The following is a 17,075-nucleotide window of genomic DNA, read 5'->3' as shown; positions in this document are numbered from 1 at the left end:
AGGCCACAAAGAAGGAGAAGCGCAAGAAGCGGTTGGTCGCCGGTGGGCCTGCTGGTGGTGATGGGCGTTGAGGTAGTGGCGTTCGGCGCATGCACAGTACACACGGCACCAATGATGGTGGTGACTGTCGGTGGGAGGACGCATGCACAGTACACATGGCGTCGTGGACAGAGCCCTACAAGTATCTGTACTACTATGTCGCCAAGCAGCTCGGCACCAGTGCTGGTACGGTGCCTTACATCATCGACGTTAATGTGGCGCCGCTCTTCTTCGAATATTTTTAGCCAAAGCTCGTTCTGGTGTGGCCGGTGAACGGGGATCATATGGGTGCCCGCATGTTGTTCGCTCCAATGCCTAGAGCGGGGGAGCATGCGAATGTCGCAGACATGGAGATGCTCAACATCATCCATGATAGAGGCGAGGGAGGGGGAGGGGGCTATGAGGACGGCCATGTGAAAAACTTGGATCACACCCAGTCCGACAACTACTAGCATCAATCCTACACATAGATGATCATTCAACATACGTACACCTAGATCAGCGATGGCACATAGCAACAACAACATTGTGCCACCGGAGAGTAGTAGCGTGATGGAGAGGAGGAGGAGGAGGGCGACAGCGGCGATGATGATCCGGATGATATGGTCGGTTATCTGAAAAAAGAAGGTGATGACCCACAAGTATAAGCGATCAACCATAGTCCTTTCAGTAAGTAAGAGTGTTGAACCCAACGAGGAGTAGAAGGAAACGACAAGCGATTTTCAGCAAGGTATTCTCTACAAGTGTTGTGAGTAACAATGATAGATAATCTTGTAGCAAGATAATTTGTAACAAGTAACAACTAACAAAAGTAGCAAGTGTGCAAAAAGGTGGCCCGACCCTTTTTATAGCAAAGGACCAGCCTGAAAGTTCTCTTATATAAAGTAAAGTTCTCTCGAGGACGCACGGGAATTATCGTCTAGTCACGTTCATCATGTTGAGTTGATTCCTGTTCGTTACTTTGACAATTTGATATGTGAGTGGACCGGTGCTTAGGTGATGTTCTTACTTGAACAAGCAACCTACTTATGACTATCTCCTCTCACAAGAATCCGCAACTACCAAAGAATAATTAAGATAAATCTAACCATATCATGAAACATGTGGATCCAAATCAGCCCCTTACGGAATAACGCATAAACTAGGGTTTAAGATTTTTTCACTCTAGCAACCCATATACTTATTACTCCACAATGCCTTCCCTTTGGCCCAAATATGGTGAAGTCTCATGTAGTAGACATTCACATGACACCACTAAAGAAAGAACAACATACATATCATCAAAATATTAAATGAATACTAATTTCACATGATTACTTACAACAAGTCTTCTTCCATGTCCTCGAGAACAAAACCAGCTACTCATAAATCATCACCATGTTCAAGATCAGAGGTGTAATTAATATGATAAAGGATCTGAACATATTATCTTCCACCAAGTAAACCAACAAACATCAACTAAATGTAATCAACACTACTAGTAGCCCTCGGGTACCAATTTGAGGTTTTGAGACAAAGATTGCATACAAGAGATGAACTAGGTTTGAGATGAGATGGTGTTGATGAATATGTGGATTAAGATTGGCCCTCCCGCGAACGAGGAAGTGTTGGTGATGACGATGGCTTCCATTTCCCCCTCCCGAAGGGAAGTTTCCCCGGCAGAATCACTCTGCCGGAGAGCAAAAGGGCCTTTGCCCAGGTTTCTACCTCAAGACAAGGACGCTTTGTTCCGAAAGTATCCTCTCATTTTTAGGTCAAACCCCATTATATAGAAGAAAAGGGGGTAGAGGTCGCTCGTGGGTCTGCCAAGCCACCAGGGCACGCCTACGGGGGTGGGCGCATCCTATTGGCTTGGCACCAACAGGTGGCCCCCCTCTAGTACTTCTTTTCTCCAAAAATTCGTATATATTACATAAAAATATTTTTGAAGTTTCAGGTCATTTGGAGTCTAGAAAATTTCCAGCTTTTTCCATGACTTTTAGGTCCACAATTCTAGTTTCCGATAGTTTCCCTTTCTATGTAGAGCTTGAAAATTAAGAGAGAAAATGCATCATAATTGTATCATAAAATGGAATAATGACCAACAATAATATAAATATCAATAATAAAATCATGATGCAAAATGGACGTATCAACTCCCCCAGGCTTAGACCTCGCTTGTCCTCAAGCGAAAGCCGAACTCGATAATAATGACCACATAATTAGAGGAAGAGGTGTCGATAAAAACAAAATACAAACATCAGAGCATCATTAATACTAACATAGCAACAAGTTTTCATCATATAACTTCTCATAAACAAGTAACAATCTATCCACAAATATTGAAGTATGTAGCATAAACTTTATTGACAACCAACAAACTATGTTCTTAGTCGTTGTGACAATTAAAATTCATCATATTTCAAAGAAGAGTCCATGTAAGAGCTTTCATCTTAGCAAGTTAACATACTCAATCATCATTTAGTGTTCTATGATTGCTCACACTCAGTGATATTTGTTTCGAGCAAATGTTTTCGTGAGACACATAGAAATATATGGGCTTTATTGTTTTCACCTCCCAACTTATTTAACTCAAGGATAATGTCAACAATAATAACTCATAATCACCTACATCCAACTGGATATATAGGGTCGCGTTATTCGTCACCCTGGGTGAGGAATAGTTATTCTTCACCCCCTCTATTTTAACATCAATGCACCGTAATTTTACGTTCCGTAAATTTTGTTTTATTTTATATGTAAAAAGAGACCGTAAGAAAATATAATCAATGTAAAAATATTTTATGTCACGTAAAATTACGACCATACAAAAATAGTGCAAAAAATACAATAAACTCAATTTTTTTGTCAAATTTTATGTAGTGGTTCAATATAAATGTAAATATTTGTATTTCAAATGTAATTTATTTGTATATTGATCATAATATTATCTTGGGTGAAGAATAAACTATTCTGCACCCTGGATCTTTCCCCAACACATGATGCTTGCCACTAAAGAATTAATAGATTGGAATAGGGATAAACATTATTGACTCTTGCATAAAAGTAAATGCACGAAAGTAAAAGATAGTCCCTTAGCAGAGGGAAACGGAGGTTACCATGCATGCACATTTTAAATTTGGGATGTGCCAACTCTTAATGTAAAGGAATGTCACTTTATATTGCCCCTTAAGATAGATACTTTTATTATGCAGTCTGTCACTTTTACTTCTTTGCCATGACAAGATCATACTAAGTTTATTTTCCCTTACAATAAAATATCATACATATTTAGGAGCAATTTTTATTGCTTTATGCACCGATGACAACTTATTTGAAGGATCTTATTCAATCCATAGGTAGGTATGGTGGACTCTCGTGAAAAGAAACTGGGCTTAAGGTTATGGATGCACAAGTAGTATCTCTACTTGGTGCAAATTTTTGGGCTAGAAAAGATCCTAGACAAGAACCACATGTTAGAGGATCCACGACAATATAACTTCTATGTGAATGTAAATAAACATAACTCATTACACTGTGTTCCTTGTCCAACATCAACTATTCGGTCGTGTAGAAAATATTTAATGAGGGCTCACAATCATAAAAGATGTCCAAGATAGTATATTTGTATGTGAATCTCCTCTCCTCTTTAATAATTTTGCATGAATTGTATCAATGACTAACACTATGTTTGTTAACTCCCAACAACTTTTATCAAGCATACTTCATTTTATGTGAAGTCATTACTCCCCATGGGATTAGCATATGGTCTTTCTATTTCTCTTTGTTTCATTACTATGATTGATGCATGAGAAAAAAGTAAACAAATTCCAACTTATCTTTATTATATAACTCTCACACTCTATTACGGGGATAGATAGATCACAAAGCAAACACACTAAGCAAAACAATACTAAACTTTTTATTCTTCTAAATCACAAAATAACTAAGGATCGAACTAAGATAGATGATGGTGTAAAAGTGATGGTGATACGATACCGGGGCACCTCCCCCAAGCTTGGAACAAGCTAGGGGTGGTGCCCATACCCATGTACTCAAGTGTCCTTCTTCGGTGATGGTGGTGATGGTGTAGTAGGCTTGTCCTTTAGAATTAAGGATTCCAGATTACTGATTATCCTCTGAAGGGCCCGATTTTGTTCTTCCAACCACATAACTTCAAAAGTAAGTGATGTATTCGGAGCATATGTGGATTCCATAGCATTCAACGCGTCAATTTTGGGTAAATAAATATCATCACGAAGAGGTAATAATGATTACCCCTGTTTGAGGCCCAAGAGAGATGATAAGCATAATCTCCTTTGGATTCTTTAGATTCTTCCTTGTCCTTTCTCATGGCATCTTCGGAACCTTCGGCGTATCCTCCTCCCAGGGAAACAACTCATAGTAGGCCTCACTGTAAGGGTGTTTTCCCGGTGAAGAACATACTATGCGATGTTTCTTGCGGAGGATTGAGGGAGCCATGGATGCCTCACCGAAATATATAAGTCCTACCAGAAAACTATCCCGAAACAAGGACATAGGACAAACTTGCGACGCAATGGTCAAAACATATGAGAGTATATATAACGAATTGTTCTAGGTCAGAATACGAGTCCACGAAGAAAACGGAGTCGGGGAGGCACACGAGGAGTTCCAAGCCATCAGGGCGTGCCTAGGGGTGGTCGTGCCCTCTTGGCTTGGGACTCCCTCGTGGGTCCCCTCGGCTGATTTTTATTTCCGTATTTTTTCTAAAATTTCAAAACTGACATAAAATACTTTTATGGAATTTTTGGAGTCAGTTTACTTACCATATCACATACTTACTGCTTTTCATGATTTTGGTGTGTTTCGGAAGGTCTCTCCTATGTGTTCTTCCGGTGTCATCACTTGAATAATACTAGTATCAACATTAATGGGTGTACGTGAGATATAATGCTTAATTGTTTGTCCATTAGCTACTCTGGGATTTGTGCATTTAGCTTTGTTGATTTTGGTAGCTCTAAAGTGATAAACTTCTTCGACGATATAGGGTCCTTTCCATTTGGAGAGGAGCTTACCTACAAAGAATCTGAAATGAGAATTGTGAAAAAGAACTAGGTATCCTACTTTAAATTCTTGTTTTTGGATTCTCTTGTCATGCCATCTTTTAACTTTTTCTTTAAACAACTTGGCATTTTCATAGGATTGGGTCCTCCATTCATCTATGCAGCTAATATCAAATAACCTCTTATCACTCATAAGTTTGAAATCACATTTGAGTTCTTTAATTTCCCAATAAGTTTTATGCTCTAACTCAAGAAGTACATGACATGCTTTTCCATGGACCATTTTATACATGGACATTCCCATAGAACTTTTATAAGCAGTTCTATAAGCCCATAATGCATCATTAAGTTTCTTAGGTCAATTATTTTCTAGATCTATTAACAGTCTTTTGCAAGATTAATTTTATTTCTCGATTACTCAATTCAACTTGACCACTAGACCGAGAATGATAAGATGATGCAATTCTATGGTTGGCAAGTTTAGCTTCTTAATTCATTTTTTATAACATGTCAAAATTACTTTAAACGTAAAAGAAAAAGTAGTTAAAACATATCATGGCAACTTTAATGTAATCATGATGGCATTTTATGTGCAATGGACATGGCAACTTTTAAACAAAAAAATCATCAGAACATCTCGATATGAGATTTAGTTTCGAAGATCTCGTCGTGATGGATTTAATGGTGAAAATGATTTTTCAGTCAAATATTTTATTTAAGAGATAAAACATTTTGAAAACTAAAAAGACAAAAAAATCATGCTGACATCATCAATTCCGTTACTTTTGCATGCATGCGGTGACATGACCCAATGTGTCGTCATGAGACGTGTGATCGGGTGTTGCTCTCACCATGCATGTGGTGGTTATCGATGTCCTTAAAAAAATTCATCATTAAATCTATCTCGACAAGATCTTCAAAACTAGATCACATATTGATATGTTTCGACGGCCTTTTTTGGGGCCAAAAGTTGTCATGATGTTTACATTGAAGTTGTCATAGAGTTTACAATAAAGTTGCCATGCCATGTTTCATCTAGTTTTTCTTCTAGAATTAAAGATACCATTGTATTTAAACTACTTTTCACGATAATTTTTATTAATTGACCATGGGAAATTTTAGTAATTAGGTACAACAAATTTAATTTCATGGATCATGGAAATTTTTAGTAATGCATCATGGAAAATTGAGTTTATAGATCATGGTAATTTTAGTATTTTGACCGTGGAAATTCTAGTATGTTGAATATGGAAAATATATTTGTATGAACCATGGCAAATTTTAGTGCATCATGGCAAATTTATGTAATTCACCATGACAATTTTAGTTTATAGTTCAAGGCAAATTTGAGCCATTGACCATTCATTTTAAAAGCACATGATAGTATTTTTTTACTTATGAACCATGTCAAAAATATTTTATTAATCGACAATTATTATTATTTCATCATGGCAAGTTTAGTTTCTCAATTCATTTTTTATAACATGTCAAAATTTATTTTAAACATAAAATAAATATATCAAGACACCTTCAGTTTAATCATGATGGTAATTTATGTGCAATAGACATGGCAACTTTTAACCAAAAAAGTCATCAAAACATATCCATATGAAACCTTATTACAAAGATCTCGTCGCGACGGATTTAATGGTGAAAACGATTTTTCAATCAGATTTTTATTTAAGAGATAAGACATTTTGAAAACTGAAAAGACGAAAAATTCGTGCTCACATCATCGATTTGGTCACTTCTGCATGCATGCGGTGACATAACCCAATTTGTGATCATGTAACATATGGTGTTACTCCCACCATACATGTGGTGTGGTTATTGACATCCTTAAAAATCCATTCTCATTATTAAATCTGTCTCGACGTGATCTTCAAAAATAGATCCCATATTAATATGTTTCAACAACCTTTTTTGGTTCAAAAATTGTCATGATGTTTACACTAAAGTTTTCATAGTGTTTACAATAAAGTTGCCACGACATATTTCATCTAATTTTTTCTTATAGATTGAAAACTACCATTGTATTTCAACTACTTTTCACGACCAGATTTATTGATTGAACATGGCAAATTTTAGTAATTAACCATGGTAAATTTAATTCGTGGATCATGGCAATTTTTAGTAATTCATCTTGGCAAAATTGAGTTTATTCATCATGACAATTTTCATATTTTGACCATGGCAATTCTAGTACTTTGAACATGAAAAATATTTTTGTACGAACCATGTCAAATTTTAGTGCATGTATCATGGCAAATTTAAGTAATTCACCGTAACAATTTTAGTTTATAGTTCATGGAAAATTTGAGCCATTGACCATGCATTTTTTAAATAATTGACGGTATATTTCCTTTTAATTATCAATCATGTTAGAATTATTTCATGAATCATGGCAAATTTTAGTAATTCATCATGACAAGTTTAATATTTTAATTCCTTTTTATAACATGTCAACATTTACTTTAATCGTAGAAGAAAAGTAGTTGAAATATATCATGCCAACTTCAGTATAATCATGATGGTAATTTATGTACAATAGACATGACAACTTTTACCAAAAAAACATCGAAACATATTAATATGAGATCCAGTTTTAAAGATCTCGTTGGAACGGATTTAATGATGAAAAAGATTTTTCAATCAGATCTTTTTAAAGAAATAAAACATTTTAAGAACTGAAAAAGACGAAAGATTCCTACTAACATCATCAGTTTCATAATTTGTACATGCATACGATGACATGACCCAACCTGTGGTCATGGAAGGTGCGGCCGGATGTTGCTTCCACCATACGTGTGGTCCTTATCAAAGTCCAAATGAAAATGTACTTTCATGAGGTTTGGTTAATCTAGAAGTTGTGTATTTTTTTGTTTTGCTATTGTGTTGTAACATTTTTTTTTAAATACAGTACAATCTAAATCGCTCATATACACTCATCCATGAATGCACGCACACCTAATTCATGGAACCTATTCCTTCTGCTGCTAATGATACTTGGTACGCCAGACAAAGGTAGCAAACACATAGCATGTCATGTAAGCAAACACATGGCAGTCAGATGCAAAATGCAGCCTTCATCAAACTTTGCACGCAGATGAAAATCGCTTTGTCACACAAAAATTAGATCGGTGGTCGAATGCAAAGACGATTATGATCTGTGTATCAAGTTTCGGTGAAATCCCAGTGCGTAAATTTAGCTGAGTCATTTCTTGACCTACGAACAGGTCGAGCTGAGCAACAGAGATATGGAGAGAAAAGAATAACTCGCCAACACTTCCTGATATAACCCTTACTCTGGGTTTCTACCTTACTGCTGGCAGCTAATCACAAATGGAACAGATTATTACCATGAAAGGCCTAGCACGAGAGATCGCTGGATGGGAGTAGAATCATCTCCATGCTTTCATCCTTGGCAATGACATCATGGCTCGAACTAGGTTGCACGTCAAAATTCATCTCCCCGCCGCAACTCAAGTTCCGAAGCAGAGGAAGCAGAGGCTCTTCTTCACCCTTCAGGACAGTGTGTTGTTCCATCAGTCTTCTCAGTGCTTCAAGCTCCACCGCAACCTCTATCATCCTCGGCCTCTCTTCACCTTTCAACCTCAAGCATCTCAAAGCCAACTGTGCGACCGTTTTGACATGCCTCATTCCAGCTTCCTCGGCCACTTGAGAATCTACAATCTTCAGCAACTGGTTCTGATGGAACAACGTGCTAAAATGCATTGCTAGGCTTTTCACCTCGTCGATCTGGCCGTCAGGTATTGGTTTCTCCCTTGTGAGCAGCTCCATGAGTACCACGCCAAAGCTGTACACGTCACTTTTCTCGGTCAGTTGGCTTGTCTGGAAGTACTCAGGGTCCATGTATCCTAGTGTGCCCTGCACTAAGGTCGTCACATGGGTCTGATCCCGGGGTATTGGCCTTGAGGCGCCGAAATCAGACACCTTTGCGGTAAAGCTCATGTCAAGAAGTATGTTTGACGACTTGACGTCTCTGTGAACGATTGGCGTCTTTGCTGCCAAGTGCAAGTATGCAAGTGCCGATGCGGTTTCAACTGCAATCCTTAGGCGATCCTTCCATGACAATGGGATTGATGTATTGTGGAGATGATGAAACAGGGCTTCATTGGTGATAAATTCATAAACCAATAAGGGAACTTCTGCCTCAAGGCAACAGCCTAGTAGCTGAACTACGTTCTTGTGGGTCACTTGTGAAAGAATAACCAGCTCATTGACGAATTGTTCCACCTGGCTCTGATCAACTCGCTGTGACCTTTTGACCGCTACGACCATTTGATCTGATAGTGTACCTTTGTAGACAGTCCCGAATCCACCTCTACCAACAATATTGCTATCACTGAATTTGTTGGTTGCCTTGTCAAGCTCACCTGAGGTAAATATCTGCAACGGTACCTTCCGAGAAAGCAACTGCTGCTTCAACAACATGCCACCATTCTGCATAAAATATCTCTGTCTTTTCTTCACAACGTCTCTCCTTTTGACAAGCAAGTGGGTCCAGAAACCGAGAACAAGGATAAGTAGTAGCAGAGCTAGTCCCGCAACTGCAAAGGTACAATAAAACTCTGAGAATTATTAATTTGGTCAAGCATTAATCTAGCTCGACACGCCTCATGTATAATGATCACATCATCACATAACAAAACAGCGGGATAGGGCTTCAAAACTTGCCTATTGAAATCTGCAGTGCGCTAATTCCATTGCAGCCACTTCCCTCCTTTAGGCCATCACCACTCATCCCTAATGGGCACACACAGCTGAAATTGCCCTTTGCGTTGATGCAGCTATGCGTGCATAGCCTTCCAGTGGAGCACTCATCAATATCTTCGACAGTCACATGAAACCAAACAGAAATGAGAGATGGATAATTTTGCAGATAGGTAAGTTGGAAAAAAAAACTGACATAACAAGAAAACCAAGAAATATAGGCAGAGATCTGTTCACATGAAACCAAACAGAAATCAAATATTGGTAGTCTTTTAAGATTAGTAAGTTGGAAAACAAAAACTGACGTAACAAGAAAACCTGGAAATATAATCAGAGATTTGTTCATTACCTTGGCATCCACTAGGCCCCCGCAGATACGGGTTCCCCTGAAATCCCTTGGTACAATTGCAGTGATATCCAAATCCACTGGATGCGTTATAGCAGTAAGAATTTTCCTTGCAAGCATATGATGCAGAGTGTCTTGCTTCCTCACAGTTGCCACCATCCATGGACCACTCGAGAACAACAGGCCGGTACCCAGGGCTGGTCCTATTTGTGTTGTTCAGGTCAGCAGTAGAGAAAACATAGAAGTTCTGCTCCGCGATGAATGCCTCAGAACACGCTGGAGTATTGTTGTCCTTTTTGAGCCTGCCAAGCTGCCCAGTTATGCTCGTGAACTCTAAAGACAGCTTCTTTAACCCCTTGGGTACCGGTGCTTGGCAGCAAGCCACACCAGAGCAAGAACCATTGACGATGCTATTTTTTGTAGAGCAAAGAGAAGCACAGCCACCGCTATAATCACTGCTACCATTCAACAGCATGGCCACCATATCACAACCCACAGCTGTGAACTTGTTTCTTGTATCGGAGAATTGAAGCTTGTCCCCTCAAGGCTAAAGCTAGCATCGTTCCCTCTGCACTGCGGAGAACGGGAAGCGGCAGTTGCCAGGATGCTTACAGAACCATCGAGCAAGGAGATGTTGAGAATACTAAACAAGGTTTTGTTGATGGGCAGCATAGGACCAGATAAGCCACACATGATCTTGAACCCTTGAGCTGGGGAGGGGCTCTGGCCATGGACACCAAAAGGATAAGGGATAGAGATATTGGAACTTGAGCACCCGGAGGTGCTTGATTCCATAGAATGAACAACGAACGGAGAGAGGCATGTGAGGAGGAGGAGCCATGGCAGGAGAGGAAAGGGAAGCAACTCCTTCTCCATCGGTCTTTGGAAAGAAACGGTAGGCTCTAACGCCTTTTTATCAACACATCTCTCAGGAAACTGAGGGGATGATATAAACTTGCCCGTGGTTCTCTGGTGTGCACCATTTTCTCATATTAATGTAGTCTAGTTTCTGTGGTGGGAGCCTAGAAGGTGATTTATTCGAGACTGACAACCACACAATCCCGCCTCAGGCTTCAGCTAAGGTGTGGACTTGTAGTTGGGCACTTCCCCCATGGCCAGAGAAATATTTGTCCCATTAATATCCCATGTTTAATTTTCTACGTACTTTCTTTTCTTTTCCTTTTGTGAAGCCAAGTGGATGCTTCAAGCAAACACCGGGTACCAGAGGGGATGCTATAAACTGCTAGCCCTTGTCTGTACAAATATGCATTGGTGCCTAAACCAAATACTCCCTCTGTCCCAAAATAAGTGTCTCAAGCTTAGTACAACTCTGTACGAGAGCTGGCATACAGTTGAGACACTTATTTTGGGATGGAGGGAGTATGAAATATTGTCATGCAGACCATTGCTCATGGGTACAATTGATCAGTTCAGATGAAAGTATGCACATAAATGAGCGGTACTTACCTTCTCGGCAAGCAGTTTGGATTCACCGAGTTGTATCAATGTCTGAACCCAAACAATAACCAAACATCATGCTCGGTCTACCGAGATAATAATGGAGTAGTAAAAAAGATGACAGTAGATGATCAGGATAGTACGTACGTACTACTTTAGCATCCATTATTTCCTAAAGTGCCATTCAGCCAGCAAGGGCAGCCCACAAGCAGAAGCGCAGAAGAAGCATGTACTAGCAGGGTTTTTTTTTAGAAGAACAGCAAGCAGCAGATTCAGATATTGGTATCAAAAAATTATAGGGTTTTAGCCCCTTGCCTCGCCGCCATAGTGCCAGGCCCGGCGACTCCGGGCTCCGCCTCCCCGCGCAACCTCCAGCTTATCACCCGCCCATATGACCCTCCCAGTCCGGGCAGCTGGTGGTGGTGGGGGTAGGTCAGAAAGAGTCCAGGTATTATATCTCCGGGAGGGTGCGCATGCGAGCGAGGAGGTGGCTGCCGTGCTTTCCCCTGCCATTGCGGGTTGCGGCGGAGGAGGAGATGGGAGAAGCGGCAAGCTGTGAGGGTGAGGAATCCAGGTTTCCGGAGAAAGCACAGAGCCTTTCGCCGCTTCAGGGCTTCAAGCTGAAGCGGTGTGGAAAGAAACGCTGAAATTGTCACTTGCCTTGCCTGCCACTAAGTTTACATTCGTGAGACAAAATATTTACATTCGAGTTCTATGGATAAATCATTTTTATCAGCATCAGTATATAGATCCGTTTACCTCCGTTGTTTTTAAATATATATATATATATATATATATATATTTAATTTCATTAGAGAGCGCCCTTTGATGGATCCACATAGTCGACGGTGACTCTTTGAAGCCCTAGGCTTGCCTTGCTCGAGCCGGCTGCGTTTGTCAGCATGGAGAAGAGGGCGATCAAACGCAAAGCGCCCAAGGAAGCACTTATGAGTTGCTCCCCCAGGGACGTGCAATCAGGGACAAGGTGATGGATGCGGTCGTCCGTCCTCTTGGAAAGAAGGTTGTTGTTGAGCTCCGCGGTGATGCCTACATCCCCACTGTCTTAGTGTCTCGGGGTGTTGTTGTGTAGTCGACTGACCCGTGCTCGCCCTGCACGCGTCGTTGCACCGGCGTCGTGGCCTTTGCTCTTTCCCGCCTGTTTGGGAGGCTTGTATAGTAGACCTTCCGTCTTCTCTGTGTATCGTAGGGTGCCATGGCTGTGTCCCCATGGCTAGTTTCCCCCTTCGTTTCCCTCTCCCTCCTCTCGTGGAACGTGCAGGGGCTGGGTGACTTGGACAAATGTGCGCGCGTTCGGGACGGTGTCTCCTCTGCCAATCCTTGTATGGTGTGCATTCAGGAGTAGAAGTTGTCATGTCTGAATGTGTTCAAGCTTGCCTCCTTCCTCCCTGGTCGCCTCTCCTCCTTCTCTGTTAAGGATGAGGACGGCAGTTGCGGTGGGCTTGGGATCCTCGTCTTTTTGACCTGGTTTCGTCCTCCTCCTTGTAGTTCTTGTTAAATTATGATTCAAATTCTACCGTATTGGACTAGACGTAGTACAAACGGTGTGGGCCTTTGCGTTGGTACCGACGCGTACGAGTACAACTCGTTTACTTGTCCTCCAAGGACTCTCATGTATTGCCCCTCATATATACTCCATGTAGTCGCACTTAAAGACTGGCTGTCGTCTCGTGCTTGTAATACTCCCCCTCATAGTGATTGCGCCTCCATGCGTCCGTGGTTTTCTCCCGTAAGGGTTTCCACGTAAAAATCCGTGTCTCTCGTGTCTCGTTGATCTCGTTTTATCTAAAAAGTGGTATACAGAGCTGAGGTTCTGAATATACGAGATTCGACGGAGACGAGAGCTAGGGTTTGGTGTGTTGTGCGCCGCCGCCGACGCGACCTGGCGATCTGCGATCCGAAGCCAGATCGTTTTTTCCACTGCTGCTGGATCGTTGCTGCGAGAAGCCGAGTCAGACAGGAAATTAAATTCCGCTTCTGCACCGCCTACAAGTTTCCGCTGCGCCGTTGCGTCAAATCGCAACTGGCGAGATCCGTCGCTGTTGCCGCGTACGTTAGCTGCGCCGTCTTGTCCTGATCCGTCGAGTTGTTGCCGCGTCCTGCGTCGACTTGGCCGAAGCCGTCGCTGTTGCTGTCGCCGAGTTCCCTGTGCGCCGAGGCAGTCGTTCGAGACCAAATCCATCGGTCAAGCTGAGCTACTAGTTCAGATTTGTTTTTTTCTCTCCAATTGCTACATCCACAACCGAAGCTATCAGGTGCTATTGTTTCTACTCCCTCCGTTCCTAATTATAAGTCTTTTAAGAGATTTCATTAGGAGTCTACATACAGAGCAAAATGAATGAATCTACACTCTAAAGTATGTCTATATACATCCGTATGTAGTCTATTAGTGGAATCTATAGAAAGACTTATATTTAGGAACGGAGGGAGTAGTTCTTTGCTCCGCATATTAATCCCGTCAGGAATTTTTTCTACCGGCTTGTACTACCTTGTGTACACAGATTTATCTACTCATGGCATCCATGAAGTACGATCTTCCGCTGCTGGATCGTGACACAAGGTTTACCCTATGGCAAGTCAAGATGCGGGCGTTGTTGGCGCAGGCCGACTATGATGATGCACTGGATAGTTTTGAGAAGAATAGAATTGAGGATTGGACTCCTGAGGAGAAAAGAAGGGACCGTAAGGCTTTGTCACAAATTCAACTCCATTTGCATTATAATATTTTGCAGGAAGTTTTGAGCGAGAAAACTGCCGCCGCTCTATGGTTAAAGTTGGAAGGGATTTGCATGACAAAAGACCTCACCAGCAAGATGCATCTGAAGCAAAAATTATTCATGCAGAGGTTACCTGAGGGAGGTAATGTTTTGAATCATATTTCAGAATTTAAAGAGATCATATCCGATCTAGCTGCAATGGAGGTTACGAATGATGAAGAAGATACTGCTTTAATGTTACTTTGTTCGCTGCCAAGTTCTTATACCAATTTTCGAGACACCATATTATATAGTCGTGATACTCTCACGCTTAATTAAGTTTATGAAGCTTTGAACTCTAAGGATAAGATGAAATTAATGGTGCCTCATGATGGTTCAAGTTCATCCCAAGCCGATGGATTATCTGTTCGTGGCAGGACAAAGGAGAAGAACTCACATAATGGAAACCGTGGCAAAAGTAAGAACGGCTAGAGAGGCCGGTCGCAATCCAGAGACAAGAAGCAATCTTGCAGGTATTGCAAGAGAGACGGGCATGACATCTCAGAATGTTTCAAGTTGCAGAACAAGGAAAAGAGGAATGGTACGTATAAACCGAAAGGTAACAAACAAGGTGAAAGTTCTGCTAATGTTGCTCGTGATGAAAGTGCCGATGATGCTCTTGTTGTTATTGCTGGATGTGCTAAGACCAATGATGAGTGGGTACTTGACACTGCGTGTACTTTTCATATGTGGCCGCATAGAGATTGGTTTACCACTTTTGATTCTACTACTGTTGCTGGTTCCGTTTTGGGTTTTGATAATTCACCATGCAAGATTGAAGGCATAGGTTCCATTCGAATCAAGATGTTTGATGGCACAATCAGAACTTTGACAGATGTTCGGTATATTCCGAAGATGAAGAGAAATCTTATCTCTGTGAGTGCCCTTGATGCAAAGGGCTACAAGTATTCAGGTGGAGATAGCGTTTTGAAGGTCATCAAAGGTTCTCTCATTGTGATGAAAGGTGACTTAAGTTCGACCAATGGTCTTTATTACCTTCGAGGTTCTACCATTTCAGGTAACGCTACTCCAGTTATTTCAAAGAATTCTGGTTGTGATGCTTCTAACCTTTGGCATATGCGTCTTGGACATATGAGTGAACTTGGTTTGGCAGAGTTAAATAAGAGAGGTCTTCTTAAAGGATACCAAACTGGTAAATTGAAATTTTGTGAGCATTGTATCTTCGGCAAGCACAAGAGGGTGAAGTTCAACACTTCGACTCATACAATTGAAGGTATTCTTGATTATGTGCATTCTGATTTATGGGGACCATCTCGCAAAAAGTCACTAGGTGGTGCTAGTTACATGTTGACTATTATTGATGATTATTCGAGAAAGGTTTGGCCTTATTTCTTGAAGCATAAATGGCAAGCTTTCTCAAATTTTAAGGAGTGGAAGATTATGATTGAGAGACAAACTGAAAAGAAGGTAAAAATACTTCGCACTGATAATGGTATGGAATTCTGTTCTAAGCAATTTGGGAATTATTGCAAGTCTGAAGGCATTGTCAGACACCACACCGTTCCTTATACTCCTCAACAAAACGGTGTTGCTGAGCGTATGAACGGGACCATTATTTCCAGAGCCCGTTGCATGTTGTCCAATGCAGGTTTGCATATGCGTTTTTGGGCTGAGGCCGCTTCCACTGCTTGTTATCTCATCAACCGTTCACCATCTATTCCTCTTAATAAGAAAACTCCAATTGAGGTATGGTCTGGTTCACCTGCTGATTATTCACAGTTGAGAGTTTTTGGTTGCACTGCTTATGCTCATGTTGATAATGGAAAGTTGGAGCCTAGGGTTGTTAAGTGCATCTTTCTTGGTTATAAATCTGGTGTTAAAGGTTTTAAATTGTGGAATCCTGAAACACAAAAGATTGTTATTAGCAGAAACATTATCTTTAATGAATCTGCTATGCTACATGATGTTCCATCTACTAATGTTCCTCTTGAGAGTGAACAGCAGCCTACTGTTCAGGTGGATCATGTTATTGATTCAGGTGATACTTCTGATAAGGAAAATGCTGATGCACATGATGAACCCGTCTTTGATGATGAATATGTCACTCCAAATCAGCCTATTGTTCCACCTAGTTTGAATCTCGCACGTGACAGAGTTAGGCGGGGTATTAATGCACCTGAAAGGTTAATTGAGGAGTGCAATATTGTTTCTTTTGCTTTATCTGTTGCATAAGAAATTGAAGGTAATGTTGAGCCTTCTTCATATTCCGAGGCTATTATTTCTGGTGATAGTAATAAGTGGATGACTGCTATGCATGATGAGATGGAATCACTTGAAAAGAATGGCACTTGGGATTTAGTAAGATTACCTAGAGAGAAGAAACCTATTTGTTGCAAGTGGGTTTTCAAAATAAAGGAAGGTGTTTCTCCTAATGATGAGGCAAGATATAAAGCAAGGTTGGTTGCTAAAGGTTATGGCCAAATTCCAGGTATTGACTATAACGAAGTCTTTTCTCCTGTTGTGAAGCATAGCTCTATTCGCACTTTACTTAGTATTGTTGCCATGAATGATTTTGAGCTTGAACAATTGGATGTTAAAACTGCGCTCTTACATGGAGATTTAAGAAGAGGATATTTATATGGAACAAATTGAAGGTTTTGTTATTCCTGAAAAAGAAAAGCTTGTCTGTAAGCTAAAGAAATCTCTTTATGGATTGAAGCAATCCCCTCGACAGTGGTA

At 40.8% G+C, this 17,075-nt stretch overlaps 1 pseudogene; it reads right to left on the bottom strand.

Annotated features, from left to right (window-relative positions):
* Positions 1-8,172: 8,172 nt before the first annotated feature.
* On the bottom strand, positions 8,173-12,320 carry LOC123444121 (annotated as a pseudogene).
* Between the last annotated feature and the right edge of the window lie 4,755 nt (positions 12,321-17,075).

Source organism: Hordeum vulgare, chromosome 3H (assembly GCF_904849725.1).
Source record: "Hordeum vulgare subsp. vulgare chromosome 3H, MorexV3_pseudomolecules_assembly, whole genome shotgun sequence".
Taxonomy (NCBI): Eukaryota; Viridiplantae; Streptophyta; class Magnoliopsida; order Poales; family Poaceae; genus Hordeum; species Hordeum vulgare.
The sequence above is the reverse complement of the archived record's forward strand: the minus strand, read 5'-3'. Positions and strand labels throughout refer to the sequence as shown.